Source organism: Bufo gargarizans, chromosome 10, assembly GCF_014858855.1.
Source record: "Bufo gargarizans isolate SCDJY-AF-19 chromosome 10, ASM1485885v1, whole genome shotgun sequence".
In the NCBI taxonomy this organism is placed as follows: domain Eukaryota; kingdom Metazoa; phylum Chordata; class Amphibia; order Anura; family Bufonidae; genus Bufo; species Bufo gargarizans.
The window spans coordinates 120,516,192-120,532,001 of NC_058089.1; positions in this window are offsets into that span (position 1 = coordinate 120,516,192).

Genomic DNA, 15,810 nt, shown 5'->3' on the forward strand with positions numbered 1-15,810 from the left:
TGCGCCCACCATCGCCCCCCCCTCCCTCCCTCTATTGTAATAAATCGTTGTTGGCACAGTGTGCCCCCACCATCGCCCCCCCTCCCTCCCTCTATTGTATTAAATCATTGGTGGCACAGTGTGCCAACCACCATCGCCCCCCCCCTCTATAGCAGTAACATTGGTGGCAGTGTGCGGTCTCCCATTCCCCCCCCCACCCCCCCATCATTGGTGGCAGCGGAGTTCCGATCGGAGTCCCAGTTTAATCGCTGGGGCTCCGATCGGTAACCATGGCAACCAGGAAGCTACTGCAGCCCTGGTTGCCATGGTTACTTAGCAATAGTACAACAGTAGAAGATTCATACTTACCTGCTTGCTGCTGCGATGTCTGTGAACGGCCGGGAGCTCCTCCTACTGGTAAGTGACAGTTCTTTAGCACTGACCTTTCACTTACCAGTAGGAGGAGCTCCCGGACATCGCAGCAGCAAGCAGGTAAGTATGAATCTTCTACAATTGTACTATTGCTAAGTAACCATGGCAACCAGGGCTGCAGTAGCGTCCTGGTTGCCATGGTTACCGATCGGAGCCCCAGCGATTAAACTGGGACTCCGATCGGAACTCCGCTGCCACCAATGATGGGGGGGGGGGGGAATGGGAGACCGCACACTGCCACCAATGTTACTGCTATAGAGGGAGGGGGGGTGCGATGGTGGTTGGCACACTGTGCCACCAACGATTTAATACAATAGAGGGAGGGAGGGGGGGCGATGGTGGGCGCACACTGTGCCACCAACGATTTATTACAATAGAGGGAGGGAGGGGGAGGCGATGGTGGGCGCACACTGTGCCACCAACGATATTCAAACTGGGGAGGGGGGGTCTGCCCCCTGCTGCCTGGCAGCCCTGATCTCTTACAGGGGAATATGATAGTACAATTAACCACTTTAGGTGCCGCACCTGAAGGGGTTAATTGTGCTATCATATCCCCCTGTAAGAGATCGGGTGCTGCCAGGCAGCAGGGGGCAGTCTTGTACAAAGTTTGTAGTGTATTCTAACCTGAAGCGTCCCCATCACCATGGGAACGCCTCTGTGTTAGAATATACTGTCGGATCTGAGGTTCACGAAGTAGCTCATATCCGACAGTATATTCTAACATAGAGGCGTTCCCATGGTGATGGGGACGCTTCAAGTTAAAATATACAATCGGATTGGAGAAAACTCCAATCCGATGGTATAAAAGAACTCCAGACTTTACATTGAAAGTCAATGGGGACGGATCCGTTTGAAATGGCACCATATTGTGTCAACATCAAACGGATCCGTCCCCATTGACTTGCATTGTAATTCAGGACGGATCCGTTTGGCTCCGCACGGCCAGGCGGACACCAAAACGACTTTTTTTTTCATGTCCGTGGATCCTCCAAAAATCAAGGAAGACCCACGGACGAAAAAAACGGTCACGGATCACGGACCCACGGACCCCGTTTTTGCGGACCGTGAAAAAAAACTGTCGTGTGCATGAGGCCTAAGGCTATGTTCACATCTGTGGTAAACGTATCTGGCAGGCTGTTTCGGCAGAGAACAGCCTGACAGAGTTCACCGAATCCGGCACTGCTGGATACCGCAGTTCAACGCCAGACACAATAGACTATAATGGGATCCGGACGCTTTCCAGCATGAGTGCCGGGTTTTAACTGAACAAAAACCTAAAGTTTTTTTGTCCATTGCAATCAACTGTTTTAGTTGACAGCAGGACAGCCACCAAAATCCGGGTTGGTTGGGAGGTATGACTAAATTACTGTGTGTATTTACATTGCTGCCTGTCTTTAGGTGATTTATAAAATGTATACTGTTTGTCTCTAGGTGATGTTGTCATGTTTATAAAGTTTAGTGTAAAAAAAAACAGCACACACAAAGCTCTCTTTCTACACAGACTCTACTGCTGCAGATAGTAATACTGTACATAGTTGCCAACTGTCCTGACAGGACTGTCCCTGATTTTCAGAAACCGTCCCAGCAAATTCAGGCTGTCCCAGGCCAAAAACGGGTGAGGCTAACCTAAACACCGCCCATAAGCGGGCGTTCCCCGGTGGGGATCCGATGACTGTATATACTGTATATGTTCTGCTCCTCACTGCACTACTATTTACATATTAGACACCTGGGCAGTTAACTGAAAGTCAGGTCACATGATACTTGTGAGAGTCACATGACCTACGCCATGTTTAGTCCTATCCAGCTCTCCAATGGATGCCTTTTATAGGACTAAAGTGGACTGTACCATTTTTTTTTCTTTAGGGAGAGGCTACTGTATGGATATAATAAAGGTCTGCAAGCAAAATTTTAAATAGATGTATATTAGAAAATCATTCAACATCCTATTGTCTACATAAAAAAAAAATGTATTCATTAAAACCAGAATCCACGTTAATGTCTTCCTCTTACTCCAGAACATTTTGCAGTCATCCATTTAAACCAGCAATGTGAAGATGTGGACCATCAAATATTGAGGAACTGTGAATCCATCATACTTAGGATTGGTGGAGCGGATGGAGCTTGTGCCTTATGGTCCCTACTTCAGGTTTAAACTGATTGTCTGAGATTACAAAAAAGGTCTGCTTTTCCAGAACTGGAATCACTCTTGTCCCTGCAATACCAGACACAGCCAGTAGACAAGAGTGGTGCTGTTCCTGAAAAAAAAACAACTAACGGACAACTTCTTCATATGAACTATGATATCTAGAGAGCAAAAGTTAATATTTGCCAGTATGGACTGTCTAAAGCTCCTGTTTACTGGGATCTGTGTGCATTGGGGCAGCTCAGGTGTCCCTCAACATCTGCCAGTTTCCTGACAGATAAGCTTTGACAGATGTGTCCAGACACTTGATCCATTTGCAGCACAAATCTTTCTCCTGTCCTAATGGTTTGTTACAATGTATCAGTGGTGATGTGTGAACCTGGACTTCACACTGTAAGGCCTCATGCACACGACCGTTGTTGTGTTCCGTTCCGCAAAACGGGGTTCCGTTGTTCCGTGATCCGTTTCCGTTTTTGTTTCCGTGTGTCTTCCTTTATTTTTGGAGGATCACCAGACATGAAGGAAAGTAAAAAAAAAATCTAAGTCAAGTTTGCCATGCAAATGATAGGAAAAAAACGGACGCGGACGCGCAGACAATCTTGTGTGCCTTGTGTTATTTCACTGACCCATTGACTTGAATGGGTTCGCGAACCGTTGTCCGTGAAAAAAATAGGACAGGTCCTATTTTTTTTACGGACTGGAAACACGGATCACGGACGCGGATGACAAACGGTGCATTAGCCCAGTTTTCCACGCACCCATTGAAAGTCAATGGGTCAGCAGAAAATCACGGAAAACGGAACAACGGACACGGGACATAACGGTCGTGTGCATGAGGCCTAAGGCCTAGATTTTTTTTTACTTTCCTTCATGTCTGGTGATCCTCCAAAAATAAAGGAAGACACACGGAAAGAAAAACAGAAACGGATCACGGAACAACGGAACCCCGTTTTGCGGACCGCAAAAAAATACTGTTGTGTACATGAGGCCTAAAAGGGATTTTTCTACCTTGGGCTTTTATGGCATAGTCAACCGATATGCCATACTTGAATGATAGATGGGGGATGTCTCACCTGGGGATCCCCTGACCCATGAACCACGTTGTCTGCCAGAGCATCCAGGCAGAGGCTGATGTATGCAGCTTTCTCCATTATTCACTTCTATAAGAGTTACGAAGACAGTCGCTGCCTCTCTATTCATTCTCTGTCTGGATGTGGTCAGGGAACTCCATTCTCCACATAGGAGCAGGTTCTAGAGGTGTGAGCCGCATCTATCGTGATACATCCCAAAGTGGGAATACCCCTTTAAAGGGGTTGTGCCACCATTAAATGTTATTTTAGTATAATTCAGCATGAAAAACGACATACTTTTGTAATTAACATTTTGTTACAAAAATGCTCCAGTTGTGAGATATTCTCTTTATTTCCCTACTATGGTGCCACCTGGTGTTTAATTTGTATAGTAATGTGCATGTCCACCTATTAGGGTGGTTGCACATGCTCAGTTCTATCCTTCAACTGTCACCAGACATATCTACTGATAGACGCTGTGACGAGAAAGTTGTAGTAGAAAGGACACACCTTCCGAGCTGTGATTGGGAGAGAGCTGCAGCAGAAAGGACACACCTCCCGAGCTGTGATTGGGAGAGAGCTGCAGCAGAAAGGACACACCTCCCGAGCTGTGATAGGGAGAGAGCTGCAGCAGAAAGGACATGTCCTTGAACTGTGATAGGGAGAGAGCTGTAGCAGAAAGGACACGCCCATTAGAAAGGGCACACCTCCTGAGCTGTGACTGGGAGAGAGCTGTAGCAGAAAGGACACGTCCCTTAGAAAGGGCACACCTCCTGAGCTGCCCGCCTGAAGAGAATCTAGTAATAACAGTTGGTCAATGGGGAAATCTCTGTATCTGTGTGAGGTGCAGGGCTGGTTCTAGCTTTGTTAGAGGGATTGCGATCGCGTTCAGTTGTTCAGTTTTTATCCCGTGGGTGCAATGCGATTTAATGTGTTTTGCACGTGCGTGATAAAAAAATAATGTACAGTATACAAACAACATCTCTTGGCAACCATGCGTGAAAAACGCATCGCATCCGCACTTGTTTGCGGATGCGATTGTCACGCAGCTCCATTCACTTCTATGGGGCCAGCGTTGTGTGAAAAACGCAGAATATAGAGCATGCTGCTATTTTAACGCAACGCAAGAGTGATGCGTGAAAACCAACGCACATGTACACAGCCCCATTGAAATGAATGGGTCCGGATTCCGTGCGGGCGCAATGCGTTCGCATCACGCATTGCACCCGCTCGGAATACTCGCTCGTGTGAAAGAGGCCTAATTATGGGATAACCCATTTAAGCCACAGAACAAACAACGGTTGCAAACTCTGAGCTGTTTTAGGTCTGAACAGCCTCTGTCTGGTTTCGCTCACTGACAGCAAACAGAGATCTCAGTAATGATGAGGAATTCATATACCATACATAGTAAAACTTTTGCAGAACATTTCATTGTAGAATCAATTCACTTTAGTTATATAAAAAGTGGTGATATAGGTTTAAAAACAGAAACAGCGCCTCCCCTGGCCAGAGGTTATGACTGGCATTGCAGCTCAGCTCCACGGACATGAATAGGAGTGGAGACAGTACCGCACACAACCTGCGGACCGGTGTGGCGCAGTAAGTAGATATGATTTTCTAACTAAAACTTACTAACCTGCATCCTCCTGCACTACAATTACCAGAACAACCCCAGTAAAGCAGGCGCAGCAGGGTCTTATTGTAGGCATTCACAGATCGGAGAGGGTGTAAAGCGGGCGAGCAGTAATGTGGCGCCTCCATTCAATGTGCCGCCTGAGCTGCTCAGAACAGTTGTTTAATGTGTTCTGCTCTCCAGGCGAGCAATCAGGAAAACAGGCACCAAAACCACAAGTACAAGCAGCGGCGAGGAGGCGGCGGATACTGCTGCCGGCAATCCACAGCACCGCCGGCAGGCTGAGCTTATCATTTATGGAAAAGAAGTGGGAATTATGCTGCGGAGGATGAGAACGCACCAATTTCCCATCTAAATGGCCATTGCCAGGGAATAAGTGGAGAGAGTAGGACGTTCTCCTCCGTATTATATGCAATGTGATGTCCCCCCTTCTGTGAAATACAAGGATATTGAAGTCGTCAGGATGTTCCAGGAGAGCAGGCTGCAATCTGATAGACGAGTACTTATCTTACATCCCCAAGGTACACTTACTGGTCATAGGAACAGTTATAGATTGGGACATTATCCTATAAAGGACATAACGATAATAGGTCACGCTAGATCTATTATTCAGGTGAGCTGGGCTGTGCCGCAGTACCAGGCACAGCCACACACGCATCTATGGCGCTGTGCCTAGATAAACCATGAAACAAGGGACCCTTAGTTCTGCTGACTGGCTTGTGCCCGACCCATCGTACATTGATGCTTTATCCTAAGGCTATGGCTACACAATCAGGTTTGTGGATGCGGTTTTGGAAGCCAAAATCAGGAGTGACTTCAAAAAAGAGAAGAAATAGTTTTTGTCCTTTATACTTTTTTTTCCCTTTTATGATCCATTCCTGATTTTAGCTTCCAAAAGTGCATCCAGAAACCTGATCGCGGTGCCTTAGGCTACATTCACACGAACGTGGTGTTTTGGGGATCCGCAAAACACGGATACCAGCCCATGTGCGTTCTGAAATTTGCGAACCGCACATGCTGTCGCTCTAATAGAAAATGCCTATTCTTGTCCGCAGTTTTTTTGCAGGGCCGCGGCACGTAACTACGAATGCGTAAAGCACACGGTGTGCTGTCCGCATCTTTTTCGGCCCCACGGTCGTATGAATGTAGCCTTAGGCCCCCTGCCCACGAACGTATTGCGGACCACATTTGCGGATCCGCAATACACTGGTGCCGTTCCGTGGACATTCCGCATCACGGATGCGGACCCATTCACTTGAATGGGTCCGCAAATCCGGAGATGCGGAACGGAAGCACGGAACGGAACCCTACGGAAGCACTACGGAGTGCTTCCGTGGGGTTTTGTCCCGTACTTCCGCTCCGCAAAAAGATAGAACATGTCCTATCTTTTTGCGATCCGCTGCGGCTGCCCCACGGACTGTGTTCGTGCATTTTGCGGGCCGCAGCACGACCACGGGCTGCACACGTTCGTGTGCAGGGGGCCTTACCCTGAGGATCAGACATGAATTAACCCCTTAACGCATAATCACGTACATGTACACTGAGTCCACGGCTGCAAAATCTGGTCATTAACCCTTTCTTGACCAGGCCAAAAAAAGGCCTGAATGTCCAGGCAATTTTTTGTGATTTTGTGCATGTGGTGGTTTAGTGACCGTAGCTTTTTTATTTGTTTGACTGCAATTTTTTTTTTTTTTTTTAACTTGACACTTTTTAGGATGTTTTTTTTTTAGATTTTTTTTTTTTAAATATATTTTCATTTATTTTTGGCACATAATAAGTCCCCGAGCACAATGGAAGTCAATGGGAGAACCCGAGCATTAAACCAGGCGCCCCCTGCTCTGAAGAAGTGCAAGTGCTGCCACAAATTACAAGGAAGAGGCACTCCGATACAACCTGTATATCACATAAAGGAGGGCCTCATTCACATTGTGGTACAATATTACAGGTAGTGGGACTCCTACACTCATAAAGCCTATGCACTAAGTGAAGGGGCTGCCAAAAATTACAAGGAACCGGCACTCCAATACACCCTTTATTACACATAAAGGAGGGCATCATTCACACCCTTGAAAAATGGCCTGCTGGTGACCCTGTAAAACATTAGGGGCGAGGGCCTGCTACTGATCTGACCATCTAAAACATTAGGGGTGAGGGTCTGCTGCTGAGCTGACCCTCTAAAACATTAGGGGCGAGGGCCTGCTGCTGATATGACCCTCTAAAACATTAGGGGCGAGGGTCTGCTGCTGAGCAGGATGAGGTACAGGAGATGTAGAGCAGGTAATGTCGCTGTCACCAGTGGCGAGATTAGGTAGAGAAAGGGGTCTCTCTCTGCTTTCTGATTGGAGCCCCCACAGTGAAAACACGGGGCTCCGATTGGTTACTATGACTTCTGAAGGTTCCCAGGTCTGTCATGAGTAACTGCCTGTAAAGCTGTGTGGAAGGCACAGGTCAGCAGGCAGTTTCTCAGTATCCCATACACAGCAATAGTATTCTATTGTGGTCTATGGGACAAGCGATCAGAAGATTGCAGGTTCCAGTGCCCTAAGTGGGCTAAAATTAATTGTGGAGAAAGTAAAAAAAAAATATATTAAAATCACCTCCTCCTTTCCCAATTTTGCATATAAAGATAAACAATGAAAAATAAACACAACAGTTATTGCTGCATCCCAAAATGCCTGAATTATTAAAATATTCTTCCTGCGTGATGAACGGCTAAAAAAAAGTCCATGATTTGCCAGTTTTGGTTCACCTTCTTCCCCCCAAAAAATTAACAAAAGTGATTCAAAAGCCATATGTATCCCAAAAATAATACCAATAAAAACTACAGTTTGTCCCACAATAAAGCAGCCCTCATACAGCTCTGTAGATGGAAATTTGAAAAAGTTATGGCTGTTAGAAAATGGCGATGCAGAGAATTTTTTTTTAAGGTTTATATTTTTTTAATTAGTAAAACAAAATAAAAAAAAGTATACAAATTTGGCATTGTCGTAATCGTATTGAGCCGCAGAATAAAGATGTCATGTAATTTTCAGTGCACGGTGAACGTCGTAATATCAAAATCCCCCCAAAAAAACACTGGTGTAATTGTATTTTTTTTTTCAATTTCACCCCACAAATAATTTTTTTCCCCATTTTCCAGTACAAGTCATGGTAAATTAAATGGTGCAATTAAAAAAACACAACTTGTGCCACGACAAACCAAAAAAGCCCTCATATGACTGTGAACGGAAAATTTTAAATATTATGGCTCTTGAAATGTGGGGAGGAAAAAATAAAAATGCAAAAACAAAAATTGGCCCGGTCCTTAAAGGGGTTGTCTCTCACTTCAACAAATAGCATTTATCATGTATAGAAAGTTAATAAAACACACTTACTAATGTATTGTGATTGTCCATATTGCCTGCTTTGCTGGCTGGATTCATTTTTCCATCACATTATACATGGCTGATATCCACGGGTTACGCCCATCCTGCATTTCATCAGCTGTGGTTGGGCTTGCGCACTATGAGAAAAAGCACCGACCTATGCACACTCCCCAAGTCCTGGCACTTTTTCCTCTAGTGTGCAAGCACGACCACTGCTGCTGGATTGCAGGGTGGGCGTAACCCCCCGGAGATGAGTAATGTATAATGTGATGGAAAAATGAATCCAGCCAGCAAAGAAAGCAATATGGACAATTACAATACATTAGTAAGTGCCTTGTCTCTACATGATAAATGCCATTTTTGAAGGTGAGACAACCCCTTTAAGAGGTTAAAAGTCCTAGACCTTTACTATTAAGTAGATAATGCAATAGTAGTGAGACACAAGTGACTGAAGAATAGACATCTTAGGCTACGTTCACACTAGTGCTAGGTTTGTCTGGCAGGTTTGTCTCGCATGCTGCAGTATTTGTCCGTCCGCCTCTCGGCATGTTTGCCGTTCTGTGGGCGGACCTCTGGCCCATCCCCATTATAGTGAATAGGGCCGGGCTGGACTTCTGGGGGCACACATGTGCTGCCGGAACAGCCTGCTGTACAAACCTAGCGCTAGTGTGAAAGTAGCCTTAAAGGAGTTCTCCTTTGGAGAATTTGGGCAATCCCTACATTTTTGGAAGAATCATCTGACAATAAGCAGATCCCAAACTGTCCATCTGCTGTAGTCTAGAAACTGGACAATAAAGGGCTCATTTGTTAAGACCGGGGTTTTCCATGCCAGTCTTAAAGGGGTTGTCCGGGTTCGGTGATTATTAGTAAATAGGCTGCTTTTCACTAACAGCCTACATATATGTGGGTTCTACCTTTATTTCTTTATTCTGATGCCCCCATTCCTCAGACTGGATTTGCGGACCGGAAGTGTTATTTTTGTTCAGCTGGTGACGTACCGGACTCCTTACTGGTGTGCTAAGCCTCGTCTTCCGCTTAGCAGAGAGCCCGGTGACGTCACCGGCACAGAGAGGCGTTCTGGAGTGCTCAAGGAGGCTGTTTTGTAGGAGGGAACTGGCATTGCTAAAGAACGCCCCTCTGTTACGTCACCGGGCACAGAGGGGCGTTATTCTGGGCTGAAGGAGGTTGATTTGGAGGCAGGGAACGCTGCTGTTTAGCATAGTGCACGCCTCTCATCTGCATGTACACCGCATGAATTCGGTAAGCACACCTCCCATGTCCTGTAGACACGCCTCCCATGGTTGGGATCAAGACGTCAATCTACAGAGTCGCACTGCCTTGCGGGACCCATAAGGCAGTGCGGCAGGAAATTACATAGAGGGAGCGCTGCAATGTAAACATTACCGAGCACAGCTTCGGGGACCCGGAGGAGTGAAAAAAAAAACTGGGAACCTTCAGGGGGACCTTACAGATACATTTAACGGTGAATACTAATGTTAGTTAAAAAGACTGTGATCCCGGACAACCCCTTTAAGTTCCTCTGTCCTGCTGGATGAAGCGCCAAAGTCGCTTCCTCCAGCAGGCCTTGCAACAGACTTAAATCTACACCAGCCCCCTTTTTGCTGTAGATTAAAGTTATTTTCTACCCAAAAAACTGGCGTAGAAAATGATGACTGAGACGTGCCTGCCGGCCCACGCCCTTATACCAGCCTATGCCAGACCCCCTTTTCATGACATGTCGGAAAAGTGGTGTGAATGAGGAAAAGTCGCAGATTTTGCTGCAAAATGGCATGCATACACGCCACTTTTTGGCTTATATAAGTAAAAAAATTGAGCCCCTAAGTGTTCATTTTCACTGCAGCACCACCACAAGGGGAAGTTAAGCATTACACATAGCCTATTTAAAGGGAGTCTTTCACCTAATCTGAGCGTTTTAGACCGCTCAGATCAGGTTATAGACTCTTTAACCCTCATTACGATCATACCCGTCTCTTATGTGTCCCTCGCCCAGATAATGAAAATAACACTTTTTAAACTTATGCAAATTACCTTCTGAAGGTGCCCAGGGGCGGCGTTACAACTAAAGACAGCCGGCCGGCGCATGCGCAATATGAAAGGATGTTCCTCTGCCCATAATGGGCAGAGCAGTGCGCAGGTGCAGGCCAGTTCCCAGCCCGCCGTCCTCTGGTGCCGCTCGTGACGTCCGCCGGCTGGAGGTGTGTTTTTCTGGGCACATCGCCCAGTAACGCCGCCCCTGGGCACCTTCAGAAGGTAATTTGCATAAGTTTAAAAAGTGTTATTTTCATTATCTGGGCGAGGGACACATAAGACAAAGGTATGATCGTAATGAGGGTTAAAGAGTCTATAACCTGATCTGAGCGGTCTAAAACGCTCAGATTAGGTGAAAGACTCCCTTTAAATCAATGGAATGTCTGTGTAAGGGCTCATGCACACAAACTATTTTTTTCCATGTCCATTACATTTTTTATTTTATTTTTTGTCCAGTATGCAAAGCCATTCACTTCAATGGGTCCGCAAAAGAAACAGGAATGACTCCATGTGCATTCCGTTTCCGTATATCCGCATGGCCGTTCTGCAAAAAAGATAGAACATGTCCTATTCTTGTCCATTTTGCAGACAAGAATAGGCATTGTTACAATGGATCCACAAAAAAAAAAAAGGATGCAATACGAATGTGACAGGGACGTCATCCTTATTTTTTGCGGATCCATGTTTTGCAGATGGCAAAATACATAGGTTCGTGTGCATGAACCCTAATGGTCCTCCATTAACTCACAATTCCTTAAAGTGGTATTCCCATATTGGACATCACTAGGCCACCCTCCCTTCATTTCAATGGGACCTTCAAAAACAACCTGGTGCGCTGCCTGAAGCCACCACTAGGGGGAGCTCAGTGAATACGAATTTTTACAGTTACAACTGATTGAAATGGAAGCTGTAATTACCTGTTTGCACTTGTAACACCCCAGAGTTGTGTTACTACACGCCTCTACCCCGCTACTATCTCCTAAGAGCCTTTATACTGTCATCAGATGTGATTTTGCTCATGTCTTCCACAAATGTGCATATAAATCTATGTTAAATACAATTGTTCATGTAATTTGCCTGGTTACCAGTAGGTGGTAGCAACCCATTGGCAGGTACAAGTTACAGTTTAGGTCTCTTTCACACGGGAGTTGCGGGAAAATGTGCAAGTGCATTGCGGGAACACGCGCAATTTTTCCGCGCAAGTGCAAAACATTGTAATGCGTTTTGCACGCGCGTAAGAAAAATCGCGCATCTTTGGTACCCAAACCCGAGCTTCTTCACAGAAGTTCGGGTTTGGGATCGGTGTTCTGTAGATTGTATTATTTTCCCTTATAACATGGTTATAAGGGAAAATAATAGCATTCTGAATACAGAATGCATAGTAAAACTCACCTTAATCCACTTGATCGCGTAGCCGGCATCTCTTCTGTCTTCTTTCTTTGCTGTGTGCATGAACAGGACCTGTGGTGACGTCACTCCGGTCATCACATGATCCATCACATGATCTTTTACCATGGTAATGGATCATGTGATGGACCATTTGATGACCAGGAGTGACGTCACCACAGGTCCTGTTACTGCACACAGCTAACATGAAGACAGAAGGAGATGCCGAGCAAGTGGATTAAGGCGAGTTAAATTATTATTATTTTTTTTAACCCCTCCAGCGCTATTTTAATATGCATTCTGTATTCAGAATGCTATTATTTTCTCTTATAACCATGTTATAAGGGAAAATAATAATGATCGGGTCTCCATCCCGATCGTCTCCTAGCAACCGTGCGTGAAAATCGCACTGCATCTGCACTTGCTTGCGGATGCTTGCGATTTTCATGCAACCCCTTTCATTTCTATAGGGCCTGCGTTGCGTGGAAAACGCACAAAGAGGAGCATGCTGCGATTTTCACGCAACGCACAAGTGATGCGTGAAAAACAACGCTCGTGTGCACAGCCCCATAGAAATGAATGGGTCAGGATTCAGTGCGGGTGCAATGCGTTCACCGGCCGCATCGCATACGCGCGGAATACTCGCCCGTGTGAAAGGGGCCTTAGAGTATCTGAGCTGGAATGGATTATTCTCCCCCTCTGTGGAGAGGTGGGCTGGACCCACATCCTGCAGCATGGATGGAGAAGGAAGTTAGAGAGGAGTGTAGCCCAACCCCTGCTAGGGGTAGGGTGTGTGTGTGTATGGAGTTCCCCTGCATAGGGAAGACAGAAAGGACCTAGTCTCGGCTGAGACTTGGCCATATACCCAGCTAGAGCACCTTCAGCTCTGCTGGATGAAAAAGCAGAAACTACAGCCAAACTCCAGAGTTGCAGGAAGAAAGCGTCCCCTGAGAATCCATCTGTGAGATAAGTCCAGTGCCTAGTAGAAGCCAATTCCTCCTCAGCTAGTCTGTCCCCACACAGCAGAAGTCACATTTAAAGCAGAAGTACTCATTCCTGCCAATCATTGCCATAACCTGCTGGGACCAAGAGACCAAAGCTGTATACTGCTTGGATGCAAGTTATTTCAAGTAAAGCAACGTTTGAACTTCATCTAAAGGACTGGACATCATTTATTCTGCAAAGTTCCTCTATTACTCCTACTATCACTACACTCAAATGTATTGCAAGTGAGCCAGGAGTCCAGCCGTACCCAGGTAGGAGACACACCGTGGCACAACTACCACAACACTACAGAGACATTATAAGCCATTACACCACTCTGGCATTCCTAACCTGGGACGTGCGTTATAACACCTTGGAGGGGCCCTGGGGTAGTACCCTGCGCACGCTGCAATAGGCATCACGACAAATACAGACTATTATCCACCCGTACCTGGCCACTGCACACTCAGCTCTCCCTAGTGGTGGCTGTATGAAAATGCAGTGTTTTCACATCAGATAGAGAAGGATTTCCGCACTGGTCCCATCCTTCCCCCATCGCCGCCGCACTGTGCCTGGTTTAACAGTGAATTTCCAGGTGACAGACTCCATTTAAATATTCTAATCTCTTATGTAGGCTTATGGGGTAAGCGGCTGCCAGAAACTGATTTAACATTGCTGATATACATGACTGTTCGTACATGTGCAGCATTGAGTTCCTTCAGAGCATATCCTAATTCACCGCTAGGACTATTACATGAGATGCTGTCTTTTGATCAGGCGTTTTTGAGAAAAGCGGTCATTGAAATGAAGGATTGTGCTGTTTCCAGGCTCTTATTTCCATTATTCTCCTTTTCCAGCTATGTTTTCCCATTCACTTTGTCCGCTTGAGCTATTGTCATAAACAGTGTAATCACTGGCTTCCTGCACGATAAGACTGTACAAACATATTTGGCTTATCTGTAATTGTTTGGAGACAGAATATTAGATACATAAAAAGGATGTATTACATACTTGAGAAGTCTCAGAACATGACAGAAAATAAAACGTCAGTCTGTTTGTAAAAGCTCCACCGATGGGAAGCGTGCCACTTGGCAAGCGAGCCACACACTGCCCGGGGAGAACTGCTCTGATTGCAGGTACTTAGCAGCAAATGGACTCCTACCAGGAGCCAACCTTGGGTGGTAAATTGTACTGTGCAAGGAATTACTGTACATCACACGGAGCCTGGGACACCGTATGTGACGTCTCATTCATTAGAAATGCAAATGTAAACGCTATGTTTATTCTGCTTGCATTTAACGGAACCTCTAATACTGCTTTACAGGTGATGGACACCTTTGTGCAATTTTTCATGATTGCATTTTGCTCATGTTGGGCTAAAAATCTGGGGTTTTTTTCAGTTTAATGTTCAGCTGTTGTTATTATTTGCTCATGTGAAGCCTTATCTCTGACCTCCTGACTGGGGATGAGCAAATCGACTTCGGATGAAACATCCGAAGTTGATTCGCATGAAGTGTACGGAGCAGTATTACAATGTATTGGCTCCGATGAGCCGAAGTTATTACTTTGCAAACTTCATAAATTGATTTAGGATGGGAAGACATAAGTGAGGGACATGAACATGTGGAGTCACTGTGGGTAGAGATACATGGAGCTAAAAACAAAAATAAATTACTAATAGGAGTTTACTATAAACCACCTAATATACCAGAGTCCACAGAAAATCTACTACTAAACGAGATAGACGAGACGACAGATCATAATGAGGTGGTTATTATGGGGGACTTCAACTACCCAGATATAGACTGGGAAACTGAAACCTGTATATCTCATAAAGGAAACAGGTTCTTGGCAATAACCAAAGACAATTACCTCTCCCAACTGGTTCAGGACCCGACTAGAGGGACGGCCATACTGGACTTAGTATTAACCAATAGACCTGACAGAACAACAGACGTGCAGGTTGGGGGACACCTGGGAGATAGTGACCATAAAGTAATAACCCTCCAATTATCATTCAAAAGAGCGTTTCTAGAGGGAGGAACAAAAATACCAAACTTCAAAAAAGCTACACTTAGCCAACTAAGAGAGGCCATAGGCCTAACTAACTGGGACAAAGTCCTTAAAAAAAAAAATAAAGCCACAAAATGGGATATCTTTAAAAGCATCCTAAAATCTCATTGTGAGAGGTACATACCTTATGGGAATAAAAGGTTAAGGAACAAAAAGAAACCAATGTGGATAAATAGAACTGTAAAGAAGGCAATCAATGACAAAAAGAAAGCATATAAATCACTAAAACAGGAGGGTCAAAAAGTAAAAAAAAATGCCTATTCTCGTGATGCTAGGCAATGAAACTGAATATTCCTCCATGCAGCAGTTGTCCTTTTATTGTACTTTGTCGTAAGCACTTTTCTTGGTGGAGTTGTTGCTTGCCTGTGCTAGTTATGGAAACCTATGGCAAGTCATCGTGGGACAGATTTCCTAAGCCTGTAAATAATGTAAATTTAGACCGGCTGTCTAGACCTGCACCAGATTTATCACAGGGGGTCAGGCTGATGATAAAGGGTGGTGCAGGAATAGACACTTCTGTCTATCTCTTTACTAGGGATGCCCAACCTGCGACCCTCCAGTTGTTGCAAAATTACAACTCCTGGGATGCCTAGACAGCCTACAGCTATTAAGGCATCATGGGAGTTGTAGTTTTGCAACAGCTGGAGGGCCGTAGGTTGAGCATCCCTGCTTATACCAACTGGTTACTGCAGC